The sequence below is a fragment of the Rissa tridactyla genome, chromosome 1, assembly GCF_028500815.1.
Source record: "Rissa tridactyla isolate bRisTri1 chromosome 1, bRisTri1.patW.cur.20221130, whole genome shotgun sequence".
Lineage (NCBI taxonomy): Eukaryota > Metazoa > Chordata > Aves > Charadriiformes > Laridae > Rissa > Rissa tridactyla.
This window is the reverse complement of record NC_071466.1, coordinates 116,281,001-116,304,390: the sequence shown is the minus strand read 5'-3', so window position 1 is coordinate 116,304,390 and position 23,390 is coordinate 116,281,001. Positions and strand designations below refer to the sequence as shown.

General features: G+C 36.5%; 1 protein-coding gene across 6 annotated transcripts in view; it reads right to left on the bottom strand.

The window, feature by feature from the left end:
* Positions 1–23,390, bottom strand: part of CADM2 (cell adhesion molecule 2) — a 669,070-nt gene that overhangs the window by 292,817 nt on the left and 352,863 nt on the right. Inside the window, exon 1 of one of the 6 annotated variants that reach the window (XM_054204887.1) lies at positions 3,348–3,638. The exons of the other annotated variants lie outside the window; for them this stretch is intronic. The gene's annotated coding sequence lies outside the window, so the exon portion shown is untranslated. Of the gene's footprint in view, positions 1–3,347; positions 3,639–23,390 lie in introns of those variants that run through there. 6 annotated transcript variants of the gene reach the window in all.

Below are 23,390 nucleotides of genomic sequence, written 5' to 3'. Positions count from 1 at the left end.
AGCTTGTCTGACCCTGGCCTCTATGCAGCAAATAATCGAGTGTACCCTGACATCGAATCTCATAAAACACTGTCGCATTCACTACTAACTTTGTTAAATCACTGTTTTATGTTAATAAACATTTCACTGCTTCTCTCTTACAAGTGAAGTTATTCACTCTGCCTGCGACAAGTGTAACTATTGTGGGTCAAGCACCTGCAGTGACAAGGGAAAGGTGTACGCAGGTGGTTGGTGGAAGTGATGAGTTGCCTGGATGATAAGTTAGGCTGGTACATTCTGTGGTCAGCTTTTGTGGCACTTTTTGACGCCCTTGCTTCTTTGCTTGCACTGAGGAGTACACAGACCTGGAAGACTAAGGATCTTAAAATCATATTAACGTGCATACATTGCTTGAAACTATAAAGCACAGCATTCCTGGCAGTACTTTTGTGGCCAGGTAAAACTATTGCAATGACTAAATGGAGATTTTTCAGGCATGCCTAGAATCAGCCAAGAGCACAAGAAGTAACGTGGCAAAACAATAGCGGACACTTCTGGATATATCTACAGAATGTAAAGATTAATGAGTTAATAAATATTATTTTTACATTGACTGATGCACAAAGATGATGTCTAAACAGTGACAGTATATAATTATTGGAATAACTGATTTGTATGTGTTCCCCAGAGACAGATTATTTTATTGCATATATTTTTGCAGTTTGCAAACCATTCTTAGGCATATATTTCTTTCTATGATTCATTATAATTTGACCAAATAAGGTAAAGTGTATCCCAGCAGGAAGCTAAAAATGAATCTTTCTGATTCCAAGTTGAACTTCTCCCAGCACTCAGAAGGACTGAACTGTTCATAGAAAGGGCTTACAAATAGGTTATAAATGGACAAAAATAAAAAAATAACTACATGAACAAAGATGTAAACTGGAATCTTGCTTTAACATTGAACATCAATAAAAATTTCTGTCACAATCTGTACTGGAAAACCCACAGAAGGTTATAGTTTCAATAGAAAGGAATTCAAGTGTCTTCATAAAATCTACCACAAATACCACAACTCAACAGTGCAGTGCTGTCAAAAAAAATCCCACATTTTTTCCCTTTACATTTGGGAACAGCAACTGAAAACAAACTCACAGGTTCAATTAATGGTTTAAAAAGGGAATCATTTTCACTGGATAATGATGCAAATACAACATTTAATAATTTAACTACAATGACACAGACGTTCTTTCACGGACTTTCAGTGTAAACATTAATAAACCACATAGTAATCCTGTATTCTATTTCCCCTTGTCTAAAAATTACTACCAATAATTTCTTCTCAGTTTTGTTTTTTTTCTTGATTAGGAAGCAGCATAGGGAGCATCAGGTGAGCATCCGTCACTCAGATGCCAGAACTGGCTGTCATTCCTGGAACACAGCATGTGATGCGATCTCAGTAAAACTAGTCTTAATTATCAGGAATGTTTTGAAGTACAGGTGAAATGTAGTATCTTAGTTCATCATTCAGTACACGTCTCCGGAGAAAATGTTCCTCTACGTGGTTCCTCTATATCAACATAGTTTCATGTATGGCACTGGTGTTCATACATTTTAGATAAAATTAACAGAAAGGGCTGTTATAGCTTTGAGGCTTTATGAGAAAATTATACAATTTTAAAATTATGCTCATCTCCAAATAATGGAGAATGGAGGCCATAATGAAAGTGCTATGAAATGGCTACGAAAAAAGCATCAGGAAAGCAATTAAAGCTGTATGCACAGCATTTACTAAAAGACAAGAAGCAGGAAAAGCTGCAAACAATGTTAATCAAAGTAAAGTTTCTCTCCCATGTATCTGCAAGTTCCAGAGGGAGTCGTAAATGCAAAAGATTTTTTGAAGGACAGAAAAAGTATTTCTTGTAGGAATGAGGCAACCATAGATCGTTTAAGTTATTAACAAATAAAGGTTTGATAATATGTTTGACTCGCTTGTTTAGCAACAAAAAATTTATGGGAGTTATAAACCGCAAGCTGCAATTTATTTTTTTTTAAGCTTAATTTGCCCTTTAGGCAGCACTTCAGCAAAAAGCAGCAAGTCCGTTGCTGAACCACAACATCCAAATAAAGGGTTTGCTACTCACGTTACTTACACCTCGTTCTTAAGCTTGAATAAATTGTTAAAATCATGACAGAGAAATGATGTACTAAGAAAACTTTAAATATGTTACCACAAGAGCCTGGTTTATTTGTGCTGAAAAATTTGTCTAGACAATTAAAAAAAGGAAAAGTTTAAAACTAATACTGGTTGACTCATTATAACAACAGAAGTAGTTTTTAAAGTTCTCCTATCAGTTCTCCTTATCCAACATAATTTTAAAATGTTTAAAAAAATACTGAAATGTTTATTGTACTGTATAAAGAAGTAGCATCTGTTACTTCACAAGTACGAAAAGAAAGAAATCTAGGATGGAACAATAGCTGAGAAAATAAAAGATAATTACCCTTCATGGGTGACATATTTGATTTATTCTTCTGAGATTCATTTAATTTGATTTTAAATTATACTGTTTAGTTCAATAATTCAAGTACGCGGTATTGGAGGGGACACCTGGGAAGACCCTAGTAAGAGAGTTGCCAAAGGACAGTTAGAACTTTCAGTGAATTGCACAAGTTGAATACTGTGTTTATAATTATTTGCATTGGGCGAGCTGTTACTCTGATATCATTTAATCTTGTCTACTGTTTGTGACCTCTTCTTCCTAACAACAGGCATGTTGCAGGCATACAATTTCTGAGAGAATGTTTTTGCAACAATCTTTTTTTTGTTGAGCTTCTGAACCTTTGTTTTTATTTCAGAACTCCAAGGTCAATATTATCAAAGCAAATATATGGAAATCGAGTCTTAAAAAGACTGCCATCAGTTCCCTCCCCTCCATTCACAGAGAAAGAAAAACAAATATATTCAGCTTTAAATTTTCCTTTCTCGTGCAACAAAACTGTATTATAAATCACACATGACAGCTGAACACCCTAAAGAATCTCTCTGGGTGCATGACAGCTGAGTTACATATTAGCCAAATATGATAGAATTAAGTGTCACTTTACATTACTTTCAATAAAACTGATGAATAGATTAAATAAAAAAAAATGCAAAACCTCTGTGAAGTTTTCATTTAAATTGACCAAAGGAAGAAATGCAATGCTGGGGATGTTGATCTACTCATTTTTCAATACTGCTGCTTCTAAATATTGCAAACTATTTAAAAGCACATAGCAAAATTTAAACAGTAATTTATTTTGCACAGGATGTATGCACATTGATTATACAAGAACACCCTCTATATAGTTAAAAACATAAATGTTACCTCATTACAATGTCTCCCTAAGAAGCAGATCCCTATAAGGAAAGTAAAGACAAAGCCTGATGATCAACATGGATTTTGAGGTAGCATCTTGATTACTTGGGGTCAAGAAAATCTTCAGTGAACAGATGGACATTTGAAGGGTTACCTAAAGTTTATAAAAAACATGTGCTGTAACAGAAAAAAAGCAGGTGCCAGAATAAAGGAAGTTTTCAGGAACCTTTACCGAAATGTAAGCTAAAAACCTACATTTGGAGATTTGGAGTTAAAAGTACTTAGATGGATTTAGCACTATATATTTTATAGAAGAAATATCATAAAATCTTTTGCTAAAATACAAAGCAGCATGCAGAACATTCTAATTACCCTATAGTGAAAGGAAAAGGCATAATTCTGCTTTATTTTATACTATTTTTTGTTGTTGCATATTTCCTACCCTTGCAACAATTATAGAGCAACCCTTAGAGTTATCAGGCCCTCACAAAATATTTGGAAACTTTTATTAGTATTTATCTAGGGATAACAAAAATAACATGCAAAATACTAGTAGAATCAGTGACAGGTCTGAAAGCCATATGCTTCTCAAGTTCTTCATATGTTTTTGTGTCCTAGAAACACTTAAGCTGGTGCTAACGCAAAATGTTTTAGTGGGAAAATTGTATAACAGTAACAAAAAAACTACTAAGTGGGAAATACCCGATTCTTACAAGAAATAAGCTACTGGACTTCATTAACAACTGCTTTCATTGCAATTCCTATATTCTAAAAAGTCATTGGGAATATAACATTAGAGGGAGAGAAGCGGTCTTTCCAGAACAGAGAATCTAACTGCTGTAGGTCGAAGCCGACATTCAAAACTTTGCTTGGAGCTCAGCTGCTGCCTACAGTCAGTGCAGAATACAAGGCTGGTATGGTCCAGCCATGAAATGTCATACAATTGTTACCCGATTCAAGCATTTCCTATGCTGTAATGAGAAAGGTTGGACACCATATGTTGCTACATACTGCTTTTTAAAAGCTTGAGAGAGTATTCTGCCCTCTTAAACGTAAAAGAAGCCAAAGGTGAAATACTGTTTTCAGATTCTTGGAAAGAAAGCAGTAAGCACTTGGTGACCTTGTCCATTGCTTCAGGGGTTACACACATCAGCCTAACAGCTGATGTTAGGCCATTACCGCCACTATCATCAAAAGCATTAATGTGCTCATCTCATTTTATCCATCAATGGATAAAAGCTGTTTGTTTTCCCAGAAGAATTTTCATACTGAACCAAGAGTTTTTAGATTTGTGCAGAGGTACTCCAAAATCTTAAAACACCTCTAAAATACCTCTCCAAACACATTCATTCAAGTGACAGAGGTTTCAGTAAGACATGACATGGTTGCATATAAATAAATGCCTTCCCAAGTTAAGAATCTGTACTCCTTAATGTGGTATCTCCAATGATACAAATGGAAATGCAAACATCAGTGACAGTCTGTAGTAGGTGAGTGCTAGAAAAATAGTCACAAGATGGGAAGATCTAACAGAGACCCATAACGAGTTTGAACTAGCTTTATTACTTACATACACCTGGTAAGGGGGCTAGAAAGGAGCTAATTTTAACTGTTTAGATACGCAGTATCATTAGTGCTTGCAGAATTGAGAATAAGCTACAAAAAGCAGGGCATAACAGATATGGTCACCAAGAGCTGCTTTCAATTTTCTTCAAATAACTTCTAGATAACCTTGGTCTTCTCTTACTTTACACTCGCTGACAACTTAGCCCTAAAACATCTTAGGAATTTTAGTCAAAGGGGATAACTGTAATCTAGAAGAAATGAATAGAGGAGAGGTGACAACAGGAGTCTGCCGGTCTCCAAGGCTTTGTCTGGTATTTGGCACAGAAGAAATCCCTCCTGAGCATCCACCTTTCTCCTGTGACAGCCCTTGCTGCAGACCGTACCTTACAATAACTATAGAATCTCATATAGAAGGATTTCAGGTTTTTCCCTTTCTAAATGTGAACAACATTTAATGCATAGTTATTGTGTTTTTGCATTAAAGTCATAATAACATCTCTCTAACATGTGATGAGCCAGCACACTGCTAGTAAAATTTCAGCCTCTGGTGAAAAGAAGATATGTTAAATTTATTAGCAAGAAAGGTTTTATGAAGAGGTACAAAGATAGGAAAGCGTCAAGAAAATACCTCCTTTTCTACTTTGAGGTCATAAATTGCACGTAAACTTAAGCCTGTCTAACTGTAACTGTACATACACTTATTTACTACTTAGAACCTGAAAGCATAAAAAGGGAACAGCTCATTTTGATTAAAAAAAGACTCTAAATATAAGCTAGACATTGACAACGAATCCAGTTATTCTGACAGGCTTTAATAATTCAAAATAGGGCCTAACACAAATTTGATGCTTGCAGTTTAATCAACCTAGCTGAAAGAATACTTACAGGGCACAGTACTTCTAAACTGTAAGGACAATTGTGAGATATCACAAAAAATGGTAATTCAGTTATTTCCTTTGATGCAATGTAAGTACTAATCATACATTGCAAATAATGTACTGTTGGATACAGTATGTTTATAACATCATCTACAACATAAACATCAAGGTAGACTGTGGGCAGCCATATTCAGACTTCGACTTCTGGATAGGTCAATTTGCTGTACTATCTTTTGACTAGCAATATGCCACCGATTCTGGTGTTGCTCCCATTGTACTGGAAGCCCGACCGGCGATTCTGATACGGAATTGAATCCAAAACAGAAATCTGGACCAACTGTACATGAGGTATACATATGCATAAGGAACAAGCTCATAGTAAGAAAGAAAGTATGTTTAAGGAAGAACCTAGAAACAGGACTTTTACTATACCTAATTTCACACAAAATTGTCACCTGTATATAGGAAACTAACCCACCACCACTACCACCACAGCCAAAAGTATATTCAGACATACCACTTTATGGACAGAAGAAAAACTAAAGAAACAAGAACACTGGAGGCATTACATACTCCTGTAAATTGGATGAAGTTATTCTATTTTTCTCCAATACATTAAAAAAAAAAAAAAAAAAGAATGTGTGGGGTTTTTTTCTGGTAAGTTATTATTAGACTAAGTATGCATTTTTACAGAGAGTGAGAAATGCTCCTTCAAAAATAGAAAGTTTCCTATAAAGACTAATATGCATATGTGGCAAGTTAAAGGGGCCAAAATATATCAAAATTCATATATTAAAAACATAGCCTGAAAAGCACAGCTAACCTATGGTGCAAAGCACTGTAAATCAGATGGTTTGGGGTATGTTGCCTGAAGGCAGTGGTGCGATAGAGGCAAATGAATTAGACTTCCTTAATATGGCTATCACTTAAGAGTCTGAAATACTAGATGCTGAGATCTTTTTGCAGAAATGATTCTCTTTGTGTCAACATTTGTAAATTTTCCCACAACCAGCTGTAACAGAGCATGTATTCTTGTCACAAAAAGTGTGCAAAAATAGGACTTCTATTGTTTGATAAAGCATTCTCTTCCAAGAAGACAACAAAAGAGCATTTTGAAACCACTGTCACCAAGACCAATAAAACAAAGCAACTAAAACAATTAAAGTTGGTGAAAGTTACTTTACAACTCACAGGTTAGGAAAAATAGGCAAGATACTTGTGGATACACGTCCATGCTACACAAACAGTGCGCTTTTTAATCAGGCAATTAAAGTTTGGAATTGAGCATGCTGGAAGAGAAACTAGCACGTGTTCAAACACGAAATTTCAAATTCAATAGGCTGACACTCGCACCAGTCAAGCCAGGACTACTGAAGTGGTCTGGAATTCTTAAAGTAGGGGAGAAAGGATTACATTAGCTTTGAATATTTTTTATTCATAGTTTGCTGTCCGTCTACTACGGCATGTGGCAAAATATGTACAAAACCCTTTAATTTTGACAGCTTTTGACCAATACAGGGCAGACACTACCCCTTTCTATGTGAGGTATGTGGTATTCCTTGAAGAACACGTAACGCTATCTAAACATAAACATAAACTCACGTAGGAAGAAGCTTTCAGAAGTTCACATAGGTCAAAATGTATGACTTACAGCAAAAGGAAACCTATTCTTTTGTGTCTTATCAAATGCTTGCTTTCTAGACTGATCGTAGGTTCCCAATACAGAAAGGGTTGTGAGAACAGTTGGTCAAGTCCATCAAGAGATGGACTCCGTTTGCAGGGAAAGATAAATGTTGACTATCCGGAAGGCATGAAAAGGAAAATCCATCTATAAAAGAACTAAAGCAGTGGAAGAGATGATCTCAACCCACTGCGCAATCTCTCTTACTGAATGTTCTTGGAAACCAATACACAGGTTCTGCATCTATGCAGAGGGCTTAGGCAAGTAAACACTTAAGCCCCTACCAACCCTTTATTTTTGTGATTCAGGAAGAGTTTCCATATTTGGAAAAAAGCTCAAGTAATACCAACAGACTTACATCTAAATACCAATAATCTTTGTTATAAGATAAATGAATGCTAATTAGCCTTCTACCTATATATATCAGGATTAAAACATGCAGTAAACTAACTTTGTTATTACTGTGGAAAATGCAGCTGGATAACACACAAAACATTCCTTTTGTTGGTTTTACTTACATATTTTGCAGCTTAATTTTTTTCCAAACTGGATTATCCGCATTGCAACTACATTGGGATTCCTTTTGTGTTTCAGTTGCTCCATAGCGTGCTTATTTCTCACCTTGTTGTTTACAGCATATGAAAAAGGTGAGGCAGGTGTTGCACATAAGGCTGACACTCTGTCAGCCATAAGCTGCTCTCTGGTCAGCATATGCATGAGGTAAAGCATTACTGTTAGAAGAGGTTTCCAAAGAGATTCAGAAGTAAATTAAAGAAGCTACCCAGCTGGTGATTTTAATGAATTGGTAGAAATAATGAGTAAGAATAATCAGACACAGAACATGATTTCATTGGAAGTATTTTCTGATTTCCTGAAGCAAATAGAGTATGCATTTTTAAGGTTAAGTAACAAACCAGTGTCCAGCATGAATTTAAAAGTAATTTACTGCTTCCGTGATCTAAACTAGAACATATTGTAATGCTCTTAAATCCACACTGGGTTGTGGGTGGGGGAACATAACAAAACCCCAAAGTTCTCGCAGATGCCTGCAGATGATGTTTCTAGAATACAAATTATGTTCTACCAATAAATTGATAGGATGAAATTTATCAGAAATCTAATTAAAACAAGTCAAATGTGTAAAATTAAAAAGAAGAAATACAAAATCTGTCCAAGCTTTTCTTCACCAAATTAAACAGGGAAAAAAAAACCCAAACTGACGCGCATTTGTTATTATGTCCTATATTTCCTGTGTGAGAACACCATGAATGATTTTTTTCATGTTGAGAATTCTTGTTGCAGTTATTTGTGCCCTAAGACACAGCACCTTAATGAAGAAAAAAGATCTGGGTCCCTAGTGGACAAGTCAAACATGAGCCAGCAGCGTGACCGTGCAGCAAAGGAGGCCAGCCAAAGCCTGGGGATGTATTAGTAACAGAGCAGCCTGTTGGTTTAGGGAAGTAAGCCTGCTTTCCTCCCTTCAGCCTCTATAGGGCCACATCTGGATACTGTTTCAGGCTCCCCCGTGCAAGAAAGATACTGACATACTGAAGTGGATCCAGTGGCGGACCACCAAACTGGTCAGCTGGGCTGGAGAACACAACATACAAGGAGATGCTGAGAGGGCTGGGCCTGTTCAGCCTGGAAGATCAGAGGATACAGAGAAGATGGTGCTAGATAGACGCTTCTCAGGGGCATGCAGTGATAGGACAAGAGGCAATGCATGAGTTGAAATGTGGGAAATTCCAGTTATATATGGGCGAAAAAAGGGGTTAGGGTTTGTTGGTTGGTTTGTTTGCTTTTTTCTTTAAACCACAAGGGTGCTCAAATACTGTAACAGGATATCCAGAAAGGTTGTGGGATCTCTGTCCCTGGAGGCATTCAAGACTTGACTGAAGATGACCCTGAGCAACCTGACATAATTAGACATATTTGGAGCAGACACTTGGACTAGATCACCTCTGGAGGTTCCTTCCAACTTCAATTATGACTCCACTATTCTGCTAAGGAAACATCCAAATACAATTTCCCAGCGTGCTCAAATTCAGTAAGGATTTAAACAAGTTTTCTTTGGACAGCAAAATTAATTGTCTTCCTGGAGATTTGTCTTTCTTACTAAATCTCTTCCCTCCAGCATAAAAATTCCCATATCCCTTTCATGAAGCTCCCACTGGACAAGAGATACAACACATACCATGGCTAGACCAGAGATGATTTTCTAGATGGTATATTTGTACTGACCAGTGAGCTAGCTGCTTTCAAACAGAATACAAATAACCTTTCCCCCCCCCCCCCACTATAGACAGTTATTACACTTCCTTGCCACTGCTGCTTTCATGGAATTCTGGACAATGAATAAGTTGAAGACCTCTAACCTTTTGACAAATGCTTTTGAAGTTATTGGTTCACAAATTCCCAGTGACAGTGAAAAGACGGGCAGTGCACATAGCCTCCTAGGAAACCATGTTCAGAATCGCTGCTGGCTAATACACAGGGCAAGCTGCTTGAACTATGGCTCCACTTACTCCTTGTACTTTCTGACATCTAGTATTGGCTTTGATTTAGCATCTCAGAAGTGGCCTTTGTGTTTCCATACAAGCAAGAGTAAGATGTCCAGGAGTAAGGTATTTCCTTACTCTTTCTTCTGCTCCTGTCAAAGGCCAGAAAAAAATCCTTAGACAGCACCAAGATTTGTCTTTCAAAATCAAGTTAGATCAGGAATCATGAAGGCAGTATTACCAAGACTGCCTTAAAAACAAACACCCATTCAAACCAGACGACGTTAAATCACTTGCTTCAAGCAGATAATTTTTCCATAGTGCAGGCAGTGTAAGTCTCTAGGATTACCCTAGGATTGAACAAATATAAGTGAATCAGCCCACTGCAGATCAAAATGTATAGGCATGGGAGAAATTTTGTGCTCTTCCTCTAGCACATTCACGCTATTTCATACTTCTAGTTATATCTTTGTGTATCACATGTATACATGGTTCTGTTACATGACAGTCACTGGCTGGACAGCAGTTTATTTCTTTAGCATTTTGAAACTGCATAAAAATATTTTTCGTAGAAATTAATTTCCATCAGGAAAGAGGGATACTTTCTGAGAGAAACACAAAATATCAAATGCAGTGAGACTTTACTAAATGTTTGTTTCCAGTTGTAATTGCTTGCCATTTCTGCTTCTCTCTCTTTTTTTTTTGGAGAGCTATTTGAAGTGCTCTTTACATCTTTCTTTATGTTATCATTATTATATTTGTCTGCGGAACTCTGCATATTATAAACGCATGTTATACGCAGAAGAATACTTAGATGCTTTTCTATTCAGACTACAGACACTTTTTGTTTAGCGCATCCAGCCAGTCTCTCCTGCCCTCAAGGATAAGTAGGTAAACAGAAAAATAAGTTAAGAGTTTTCCTATGATCATTATATGGAAGGGTCAGATCACACCTCAGCAAATTATCACAAGCTAGTTGTATTAAATAGCACTTAAAAAAATTAAATCATTATTTCTTTTTAACTATTACTTATGAAATGGATCTAACAGTAAATATCTATTCATACAAGGTATCTCTGTTCTAGTTCTTATACTTCTACTAATTTAGAACACAGGTTCTCTAAAAGCAATGAACATGTTAGAACTTACATTAAAAACCGTATCAAGCAAAAATGGAAACAATTTTCATTTTGTAATTCAGGTCTTCCTTAGCAGTTTTTTTGTAATCTCTGTAATCCATGATGTTAAAATACACATTTACATCATTTGAAAACAGCACACAGTGTCTCATTTGCTTCTGCTGTGTTGCAGGAGGAAATCTAAGGTCTGCAGTTATGATCTGCACATATAAAATGTTACATCTATGCTCTTTTTATTAATGCATTCCTGTTACAGAATCCATTTGCAGGGTTCTGAAACCAGCCTTAAAAAGTTGTTGACAGTTAAGGCTCAGAAAGAAAGTCTAACCCAGAGTTTTTTGTTTTATTTTTATCTTGTTACTATGGAAAAAAAAATAAAAATCTTTGCCTAGTTTTTTTATTTGGGGAAAGAAATGCATGTCTCATTAAAACAATGACAATCTCTAATATAACATTATTGAAAAGAATAAATATCCAGCTTTAAGTTTTAGATAATAAAACTGTTATCAGATCCACCCATAAGTAATTGCATCCTCTAAAAATCAAGAGCAAAGGTGGTGACAAGCCTCATCTGCCCAAGATGTAATTTCTTTCTGTCCCTGTGACTGAAAGAGTTTTATTCTCCTACATTTCTTTCAAGCTTCTACAGCCACAGCTTCCCACCTTTTTATGATTTTCATGCTGAAGCTTAAGGAGTAGAGACAAGAGGTATGAGGCAGACATGAGATGAAACTGGGGTTCCATGGGAAGAGAAGGGAAAGGGAACCCTTTGGGGTTGAAATATATTCTCGGCAGTAGCATTCAGAACAAGTCTTTTACTATGGTACCTCTGGTTAACTACATATCATTTTCTCTTCTTTTGCTGTTCTGCTATGAAGATCATTGTTCACACTTCTGACTTCATGAAAGACTGTACTCCCATACAGACGAACACAGCGTCCCCCCTAGAACTTGACTCCCAAGGGATGTCAGAAGAGAGTCTCCAGCCCCTAACAGTTTAATACAGTAAGATCCATCTCTCAGTAGAGATAATGTTGGGAAGAATTCTCTGAAGATAAAGGGTCTGGTTTGTTGGTTTCTTTTGTTGTGGTTTGGGTTTTGTTTTCTTTTGGTGTGGTGTGTCCCACCCACCCCACCCCCGATGTTTCTTGGTTTTTTTTTTCCATCTAAGCATTACAATTTGATGCTTCTAAAACATATATACATACACACTTATCTATGCACACACACACATGATGTAGATATACATATAGCCCACATTGCTAATACTGCCAAAGATCAAAAACTACTAATGAAGGAAATGCAAGTGATAGTTCTTCAGATCTTCAAAGCAGTGACTTAAAGTTTTCAATATGAATGCCAAGGAGTAACATGACTATATGTTTTTAAATCTATTTAAAAGAAGAATGGAGCAGGTGTACAGTTATTTGAAACGGACACTTTGTAAGTGGCTATCTCTTTTTTGAATATAATTTCCAACAGGTACATTTACATTTTCCATGTGTATTTACTAGCAACAGTAGCAGCCAGCTAGAAGCAACTGAACATCAAACTACTAATAGGCTGCTGCTAACAAGATGCCCAATGCATGAAATTTGTCCCATATGTGGGGGAAATTAATATCCTTACGAAAAGGATATTAATTTCCTGAAAACTAAACTAAGTATTAGCCAGCATGGAGTCAAAATACCGTATTTTAAACTTATTTTTCCAGAGGCATTACAGTTCATGCAAAATTGTATTTTCCTCCTCCTCTGTTGCAGTTCTCCCTCATGAGCTGCCCAATATCTGGCAGGTCATCCCAATCCCCTGCCCTGGAGCTCAGAAAGCTGCTCTAATACAAAAGCATAAGAAGAGCCCAACACTGTAGCTCTGGGATAAAAAGGAAGGTCAATGGCTGTGTGTCAGACACAATGATCTGGTTTTTGTATGACTTTCTTCCCCGACTTACATCATTTGGATAAAATCAGATATAGAAGTCTGAAAGCACAAGCAGCAGTTAGAGATTTGCTGTGTGATCAGTGGAAAGGGCCAGAAAGGTAATCCAACACTGAAATACCAGCTCATCAAATAACATGCTGTGGAAGCTGGTTCTCGCTTCCTCCTTTGTTTCACAGAATATATAAAGTGTTAAGTGAAGCAGAAAGACAAAAAATTACTTTTTTGTCATTTCAGTTCTCATCTAAAATTTCTCTCCCCCACTCCAACCTTTTCCTGCTTTATATGCAGCTCTAATTACAGGGCGACTATTGGCACTTCTTCCATAATCATGATCCTGCTGCAGTGGTATAAACAGCCCAAACATCAGGGGACTTGAAGAGATTTTGATCAAGACCTGACAAAGAACATTAGAAGCTGCAATGGAAATCGTTCAGACACCACATTGCCTATTTGAGATCACACCTAGACAGTTTCCAATATTCTGAGCAACTTGGAATAAAAAAATCTGAGGTAATATTTAAATTATCTGTTTAATAATACAACTTTGACAGTGAGGCTTTTGCGACTTGTCTGATTATATTGATTCTATGCTGGTGCTCCTGAAAAAGGTGACGTATACTTTTAAGCATCAGTAAAACAAATTAGCGAGTCTTCTTCTCATCAACAACTTACTGTCTTCAGCTTTTACAACAGGAACACAAGCTTACATGAATCAGCATAGGAATCAACTCTTACAATATGAGACAAGAGTTTTGTCTAAAACAAACTCATTTTCCAGAATGCGGAAGTTTCACCTCCTCTAATTACTAAGAGCTCTTTTTATACCTTTAGAGGTAATGTATCAGCTGAAGACATTCATGTCATACGTGACAGCGAAGGCTTTCGCATATTAGTTACACTGACACCTGAAATGAATGCTGCTTCTAACAAGCCATCTCTGCACTTACATTTCATCTGTTATCCAAACTTTACTTCATCAGCTAGGAGCTGAAAGTGAGTGTACCTGGGAAATGTGAATTTATCTAGCACTCAAGCTTTCTACTGATACTTTCATCTAAATTTAACCTATCTTTAGTATGGATAAGAAAGACTCATTAGTATTTTTAAAACTTCTTTGTCTAGCTTTGTCATAGGGGAGTTCTCAAAAAACACCCAGTTGAGCGAAACAATTAAAAGATTACAAAAAGCAAGAACAAGCTCAGTTAATATTACAGGTTTCCCACTGAAGAAAAAGATATTACTAACTTACCTGAATTTACATTTAAGGTTGTAAACACAAACCCAACAAAATTGGTTTCTTCCAGTAAACAAACTCTCCAGCCTCTCTCTTTTCTTTCTCTGTACCCTCTTAACACATTACAAAGACATGGGAATTTAAAATTAATTTGACTCCTGACTTTCACAGTGATGACAGGAAAACAGCAGCAAATAATAGTCACTCTATTACTCCCTGATGGCAAATCTGGAATGTTTGCAGCTCTTGGAAGTTACTCCATGTAAACTTGTGCAATGGCAACCGTAGATAGCTAGCAGCCTTCCCCTTGAAGGCTGAGAGTGTGACTATCATGATCTTATCTTATTCCAGATACTTCCTGATTGAGGGTGAGCCAGATCTCTGGCAGTTTCCGCAGAGTACATTATCTGGAATAAAACCTTTTCCCTTGCCAGCAGGCACTCTGCTACACTTCTTGCAGCTGTCTTATCTATTCCAGATTATAAGAAGCCTTTTCATGAGTTAGGCAGGGTAGTAATTTGGAAGCTTTCTCAAAAGCTTGAACTTGTGGACCCACTAAATAAGGCTTAATGTTTATAAATGACATGTCTGAGTAACTCAAAGCCTCTGGAAAAAGCTTTCCTGTCTTTTTGTTAGAGAGACAGTGGCTTTTCGGTGCCTGGCTACAAAAAAAGTGATCAAATGACTTCACAATCTGGAAGAGTTACAAAAGGGGTTTGTAGCACAGGACAAAAGCCTCAAATATATGCTTTTCTTTTAAACACAAACCCCAAACGTTTTTTTGCTACTGTGGTTGAGTTATTACATCAAAGATACCCTCAAAAAAGTAGAACACAACACTTCAACTTAAAACTGTCACTGAATTCAATGGTGTACTCTGAGGACCACTGACCTTTGGTCATCTGCCTTTGAAAAACATAAAACACTTTTTAGTTGCATGTTACCGACAAGAAAAACATGGTAAAGCAGGACTATGGCCAAGCCTAGGTCTGCATTTCTGTGAGCAAATTATTACAGTTGCTGGCATATTTCCTTTGAAGAAAAGCAAAACTGCACTATTCTAAGTTCAAATCAACCTTTTCGTATGGAAGTAGCTGGAATTGGAGACTGGTATGTATCAATCAATCATCATCACAACATCCTCGAGGTGTGGTGTTGAGGTTAGAAAGTCTATTTGTCTTGTGTTCAACATCATGTGACTTAGGGCTTTTTGGACAGGAAATGGATAAATATCTCCCTCTACAGTGCTCATATAAACTCATGAACCACCACATCAAATGCAAGCAACTTACTGCACTTCCCAGTAATTAACTAATCCACTAGCTTTCTGGTCCTCTGGCTTTAAAAATAAATTAAGATCTAGAACTGTTCTGTTTTGGTTATCATACCATATTTTCAATTAATATTTTATAAAAGCTGTGTTAGGAAAAAATGCGATGACAAGTGACAAAAATTGTTAATGAAAACTGAGCTCCGTGAGTAAAAATCATTGGTATTGTATAATATATTGTAAAGGCTTAGTCTTCATCAGCCAACTTGCAGTCACCTGTATGCATAAGAATTTTAGCTGATAGTTTAGATTAGGTATCGAGAGTACATATTTTGAAAGAGACCCAGATGAAATAGTTTGGTCACTGTTGAAGTATATTGTTATATTTTTCACTATGAAAGAGTATGATTTCCAGGATTCCTGTGCTACAACCTATGTACTTGGAATATTAGTATCTTCTACCTAATCGTACTATTACTAATGATATTTCATAGTTTCTATTTGTCAGTCCTGAAGGCCTACTCCATACCATATCACACAAAGTTTGCCCAAATTTCTCTCATTTCTAACGCTGAATCTGCTCTTGCAAATCACCTTCCAGTTTTTTCCACCTCTTCGTGTACTAGGTACTAAAACATATTCACAAAAGCAATTTAGGAAATTATCTGTCACTGTTTGGGTAGAGAGATTTCTTTATTTAAGCACGTCTTGACAGATGGTGACTAAGCTGACCTAAGCCAGTTCAGTGGCCGACCAATTATAGTCTACACGACAATTAAGTACTCACAAAAATAAACAAAAGACGCTGTGGTGAACTAGTCACAGAAATAAGACAGGCTTTTGTGGTTTGCCCAGGAGCGATGGGGAAGAAATAAAGGGAAGAGCTTACTAGTGTCATGTACCCAACTTTGATCAAGGAAGTTCCCCTGTATTGTTTTGTCCATTTTTTGTTTGAGAAAATGTTTTGTGCATTTTTGTTTGCATTTTCTGGTTCCAGCAATAATATCAGCAGAATTCTGTAAGCCTCATCTGTCCTTTCTGGCCTGGACAGACAGGCCTGCAGCTTATGGCCATCAACGGCACTGAAATTCTGTTCACGTCATCCTGGTTATTCTGATGCTTTACCAAAGCCATTGTTGAAAAGGAGTAACATTTTATAAAACATGAGGTCGTTCTATGATATTCTCACTTCTTTTCCCCTCTTCCTCTGCTTCTATAAGCTATTTGATCTAAATATAGTATTTGGACATGACATACAATCACTTTAAATCCAAAGATTAGTGAGCAATTACAAAATATAGTTTATTTTCTACAAAAGAAGGATAATACTTTAAACCAGGGTCCGTTACATAGTGCCTGGGATTACCTCTAATGAGAGGACATCAGAGGCAGAAGGTAGACAGAGATCCTAGAAAGAGTGCAATAGCTGTGGATGGTCTAAATGGCTATATTAGGGCTGTGCTTCTAAAAGACTTTCAAAAAATATACTCACGACAATAGAAGGATCCTATAATTGTTTGTTGACAGCATTTAGCTATTTTTACTCACAATAAGATACTGTCAAAGAAGGTGGTCACATACAATATATCCCAACAGTTTTTAAAACCAAAACTGCCTTGGTTGTGTATTTGCATGCATACACGGATACTTACTACGTTTTAAGTGTTTTCAAAAGAGAAAAGGAGAAAGACACATCATAAGCTTCTAACATGCCTTCAAAATTCTACTACTTATAAAAGGGCATAACCCATTTCTCTGTATCTACTCCTCTTCAGTAGTCTAGGTGTCATATCAACTGCTTTGGGCTTTCTGTATCTCCCAGTATTCCTGGTATCATTTTTTGAAATAAGATTTAGATGCACTTCCTCTTCTTTTTTGTAAGCGTGTCTGTAAGCTAACTCCAGAACCACTGCACTAGTCAATAAGAATCTTCTTGAATAGCTAAAAATGTACATGCAAGTAAATCCACTGGCTATTTCACTGAAGTAAGAAAATTCAGTTTAAATATATTTTAAGAACGCAAAATGGTCTGTAGCAGATTTACCATACCAACTATCATAAGCTTTATAAAAATGCTCAAACTCTGCTTGCTGGTTTGGAGCATAAACAGAAAGAGGAAGATAGAAGGTTATGTTCATTAACACGTTCAAATTTTTGCTGCTGTTTCAAATTGTTTGGCTTAAACATTTGTCTTAGAATCATAAAATGGTTATATTGGAAGATCACGTAGCTCCAACCCCCCTGCCACAGGCAGGTACACCTCCCACTAGATCAGGTTGCTCAAAGCCCCATCCAACCTGACCTTGAACTGCTGCTGAATGTAAAGGTTGCAAGTTACTCCTGATTCAGTCTGATAATTCTGATTTACTCGTAGAACAGGCAAATTATTGCCAATAGTAGTTACATGGATAACAGGAAGATTACACTATTGCTACATAAAATTATTGAGATCTTTTCTAGATACTGCATTCTTCATTCTTGCCTCAGAATGAGTCTATGCTGCAGTGTAACTAGCTATCCTAGCCTAGATTAATTTAAGTAACTCGAGGGTCAATGGCAGTCTCCTTTAAGCAGCACAGACTTCAGCATTGGATTGAATTCGCCCCAGTTCTTGACAGTGCAAGTTAGCCGAGGCTAAATGTTTGCTGCTATAGCTAGATGAATACTTGTACTCAAATAGCTCAGGACTGTACATTGATCCAGCTACCATACTTTAAATATCTTATGGGCACCCTTTTATTTGGTGCCTGTTCACATTTCTGAGCTCAGCTTTCAACAAAGCTACTCTCCAGCATTAGATGACGAATTAACTGTATTCAGATAAACCTCAAATCTAAAATATTCAACTTAGGAAACTTCAAAAAACAACTAAAGCACTTCTATGCTTGTTACATGTTTCTTGGCTCACCTAACTAAGCTTCAAAATAGCTTAAGATTGATGTTTGCAGACTGATGTACTCAGTAAGGCTTATACAACGTTTGTATTACTCCATCTGAACAGACAAGCAGCCTTCCCCTGCTGCACTGTGTTTCTTTATGCTAAAACATTGCAAGTGGTTAGAAAGTATTTCTACTTTTATTTGACTATTTATTGGTCATATTTAAGAATAAGAATCAGTACTATTTTTAAACAGCCTGCCAAATAAATGCATTCTAGAAATCAGTGAGTTATGTTGTACAAACCAAATGGTTAACTATCAGCTAGGTTGTCTAAATATACAGTAAGGTAGACTGGGAAATTATTGTCAATAGTGAGGCTACATTAGATAGGGAACTGAATTCAGTTTAATGAATTCTGAAGCGTTAGCTTGCTCCAGTTTTTTGGATTTTTTTTTATATTAAGTTTCTGAATGCTTTAGCATGTTTTAACAGCTTTTGAAATCACTTGAGTAACATTACAAATAGCCAAAGAACAAAAATAAAGCAATAGCGCTCCCACAAACACTATAAAACTCAGAGAGGGAACACATTGTTTTTAAACCAAGGAATTATTTGGTCCCAGTATGACTCTGACCTCAGCATTCTGTAGCATGCTTCACTCACCATACATGCAGAATGCACTTTAATTTCATCCTTGGGTTGTATACACATATCCCTGGTATTTTTAGTAGCACTTTAAAAGTATAAAACCTATTCCCTATGCCCTCATCAATTTGAAATTACCATTTTAAGGCTGATTGAATAAGGATTAGTGCCAATGTTCCACTTATTAGTCTGTGTCTTCAACTGGAACTGATGATGTAGTATTTGTCAATAACTAGTTCACAGCCTTAAACTCCACAAAACGAAACCTCTGAAAGACAGTCCATCTGTCAGAAGATTTTGTAGCAGGCTCCCCTGTAGAGGAAAACCATCTATTATAGGATGATACAAGCTTAAAGTGGCATGCATCACAGCTGTTTGATTACTACCAGGAAGATGACTTGCATCCCCCTTACAGCCCTGTATCAGAATCCAACAGTGATAGATTGAATTTCCCTTGCTTTAGCATGATGATGGATTACTTCAGCAGTACGTGTAAGAAAGGTAAAGTCTGGTCCAAAATTAACATCATGACTAAAGATGCTGGCTTAAGTTTTGATTTCCGGCAGATCTGCATAGCTAGTGAAACATTTTAAAGACGTTTCAAAAGTCTAAATAATGAGATTATGATCTTGGAAGTCTCCTTAGAGATAAAGACCCTTATTACACAAGCACCTGGAAGACAAGGATCAGACAGCAGAAATTCAAGGTTCAGAAATTCACACTGTCTGAAGTCAAACACGCTCTGCTGTCCAGAAACACATTTCAATCACTTCATACAAACAGTAAATTCCGACTAACAAAACATCATGCTATGAACTGAGATCTAAACTACCCTGTTGATCTAAGTGAAAAACAGAAGTATCAAATCAAAGTCGATAAATCAGTGTTACTACAGTCTAAAAAGAAACAAGAAAGCTCCCAATGATTTAAATCTTGCACTGAAATGTGCTGTTCTGCCAAAAATCGTGGTGAATACTACTATTTCATACATAAATACCACTACTTCATTATGTCCCTGAAGTCAAATACAATTTTGCCTGTAACATTTCAAAGCATTTTGGGTTTTTTCTTTTCATTTTGGTGTTCTTGTTGAAATGGACCAATGTGTGTTGTAGCAATACGAAAAACTTTGACTGGACTCTATTCACATAGCACTTGCAAGCCATTAAACACAAGTAGTTAATTTAAAACCTTCTCTAAATTGTATGGCATTATATTTTTTGTAGTAATTTGTCATAACATTTTATAATAGTTACCAAGATAATTACATTTTGAGGTAAGGTTCAAAGAGCAGGGAACATAGCAACATAAATTAAAAGGTTTTTAAATAACCAGATTTTATTTAAATCTCCAACTGTACTCAGTTAAACAAATGTACCTTTCTATCTAGAGCTGATGTATGCCTACGTTTTAATAAAAGCCTAAATTGAAAATCCTTAATTGTAATTGCTTTTACTTATAACGTTTGAGTTTATATAAAGCAGCTGAAAAGACAGGGCCTGACATTACTTCCTATTGACAGTTTAACTTGGCAGGGGCTGGGGTGGAGAAGATTGTTCTATTTTAGCTGGGTTCCGGCTTCAGGTGGTGCTTTACTAGCATTAACTTATCATTTCATTAACAGTTATCTATATATAGGTGCATGAATACAGAACTAGAGGAATTTTCATAATAACTTAACATGCCCTTTGACTGAGGAACATTTTCATATGCAAAAGGCACCTAAGCAGTTCTTAAAACTGCAGAAGTAAGATGACTTTCATAGTCATTGGGTCCCAAACTTCACTGAATCCTGAGCAGCCACACTCAGGCACTAACACTGTGTTGGAAACACCTTCCTCCCAGCTAGGGCAAGACAGCAGCAGCAGCTCCCTGCACCAGGAGCCATCTCCATGTTTAAAAAGCAACACATCGCTGATGAACTGTGGGCCAGGTAACACTAATCTATGAATCAGGAATCATAAAAGTATTCTAATCTTCCCACTATTTCATTTAATAAAGATGAACAAATTTTGCAGAGGTGGTATAGCAAAGGAAAGAAACATATGCAATCTTGCTCACCTAATTTTAGGTGTCTTGCTCACACAGCTAAAGACCCACCCTTTATAGAGTCCACAGAGAAAAACACAGCATTTTGATTTCGTCCCTCTGACTTATTTTAGGCACCTACTCAATATTGGAATGACTTAGACCCTAAAAATGCCTGTTTCTTTCCACTGAGTATTAAGGGATGGATAGTCTAAACAACTATATTATCTGGCATATTCATGACCTACAAGAGGAAACAAGGAAGAGTAATGAAGAGTGGCTTGCTTTCTCCACCGTTACATAAGCTTTATTATGACAGTACCTAACTAGGCAGTACTTGAACACCTTTCATGATATTTTTGGTTTAACACCGGACTTCATTGGAGGGACAGAAAACAAAATACGGATGATTTAGGCACATTTAGTCTAGAAAAACTTTTTTTAACAGGAGTTTAATTGGGGAACATTTATAAAAAGGTACAGCAAAATACACATTTCCTCCATATGTTCTGCAATACCACCTAGCCTTACCACACAGGCCACAAATTGCAGCATTACTCAAGTTGTTGTAAACAAATTGTTTGGATGTTATAATTTACTGACTTAAACACATCATAAAACCTGTTCTGATCCAGATGTCTCTACAGAACATGGATGCTAACCTGAATAAAATATGGATACTCAGTTATGAAGAGGGGACTTGCTTTTGCTAATTGGTAGGTGTTTACTTAAACTCATATCTTCTCTTTTATTTCACCTCGAATTCAGAAGAACTACCAAGTAAAAAGTGTAGTCAGCTATATCTGGTATGCCGCTAAATGCATTTTCAGCATTTTCAAAAGTCTGAACAGAAAAGTTAATACTTACAAATTATCTACTATCTCACATATTCCTGTGGTAGGTTATGATAGCCCCGAGCTACTGAAGTCTCATGAAATGCATCCAGGTACGGAAAACTGCTCTGGAAAAGTTTTAACATAACTAAGCAACCTATGTCCCATTAAGCAGGAGGTAGAAACAGGTAAGAAGTCAAAAACTAAAGGATATTTGAACTTTTCTGATACATTTAACTAATCCTCCCGATAAAGAAAAAGGGGTAATGAGGAGAGTACTACTGAGAAATTACATATTTGAGTCCACAACAGTATTTTCCCATCTATTAGGATTTTTAAATCCAAACACAACTTAAACTCAGTATTCAACACAAGTAGCTTTGTAAATAGCAAACCCAATGAAGTCTGCATTATATTCTATAAATCCAAATAACAGACAGTAAATGTTTTTATTTTATCTCAGATCAGACAATTTCTACTCCTCATCTTCCTCTCATCTCCCTCCCCTGTCCCAATCAGGAATCATCTGATTTAAGTTACAGTAAAAGTGAGGTGGTTAAAGAGCATATGCTTGTGCAAATACCATGAAGCACCTAACACACCATAACTTTTTTTTTTTGCATGTTTCCTTAGTTACAATTCTGATATGAGACAGGAAAGCTACCCCTGAAAAATCTGCTTGCATTTCAGCAAACAGGCAACACATATCAAACTTCGGAATTTTTTTGGCACCAACAGCAAACATAATCAATAAAATATTTAAGATAATTTTCCTAGAGCAAATCTGAGAATTGGAAAGGCTCATCATCCAATAACATTTGTCTTGTATGACATGGAAAACAGTGACTACACTAGCATAATCTTTCTGCTGAAATCCTGACGTTCTGGGCATGTTTTGTGGGGCAGCCCATATGCATTTTCCAATAACAATACACTTGTGAAGTTGGCTACATTCATATCTGATGTATCTACATACGTACATGATAATTCTATAAATGGAAAAGATGACAAAAGCTCTCCCTGAAATTGGAAGAAGCTACAAGTGTTAAGCACGACAATCTGATTTTTCTACATGCATAGCCAGCAAAAGTTACAGTCATTAAAGCATGGTGAACACGTGAGCTTGGAGTGCATCTCAGTAGCCATATGATACATGAGAAATTCAAATCTTGCTTTCATGTCTTAAGGATGTTTTTGAAAAAGAAAAAATAGAATAATTTGCTTTAAAATACATTTCCCTTACACTTATTGAGTACTTAAATTTCCACAAAAGCAAAAAACTTTGCACCTTATCTACCTTAGCTATGGTTTCCTCACTTCTATTTGACTATTTCATTTCCATATCTTCTTATCCTCTAAACTAGATGCCTTTAGAATCCACCAATGCTTCATGCTTCAATAACCTTTGCAGTAATTTTTTCCTTACATTTATTACTCTATGTACAAAAATGTTTCACTC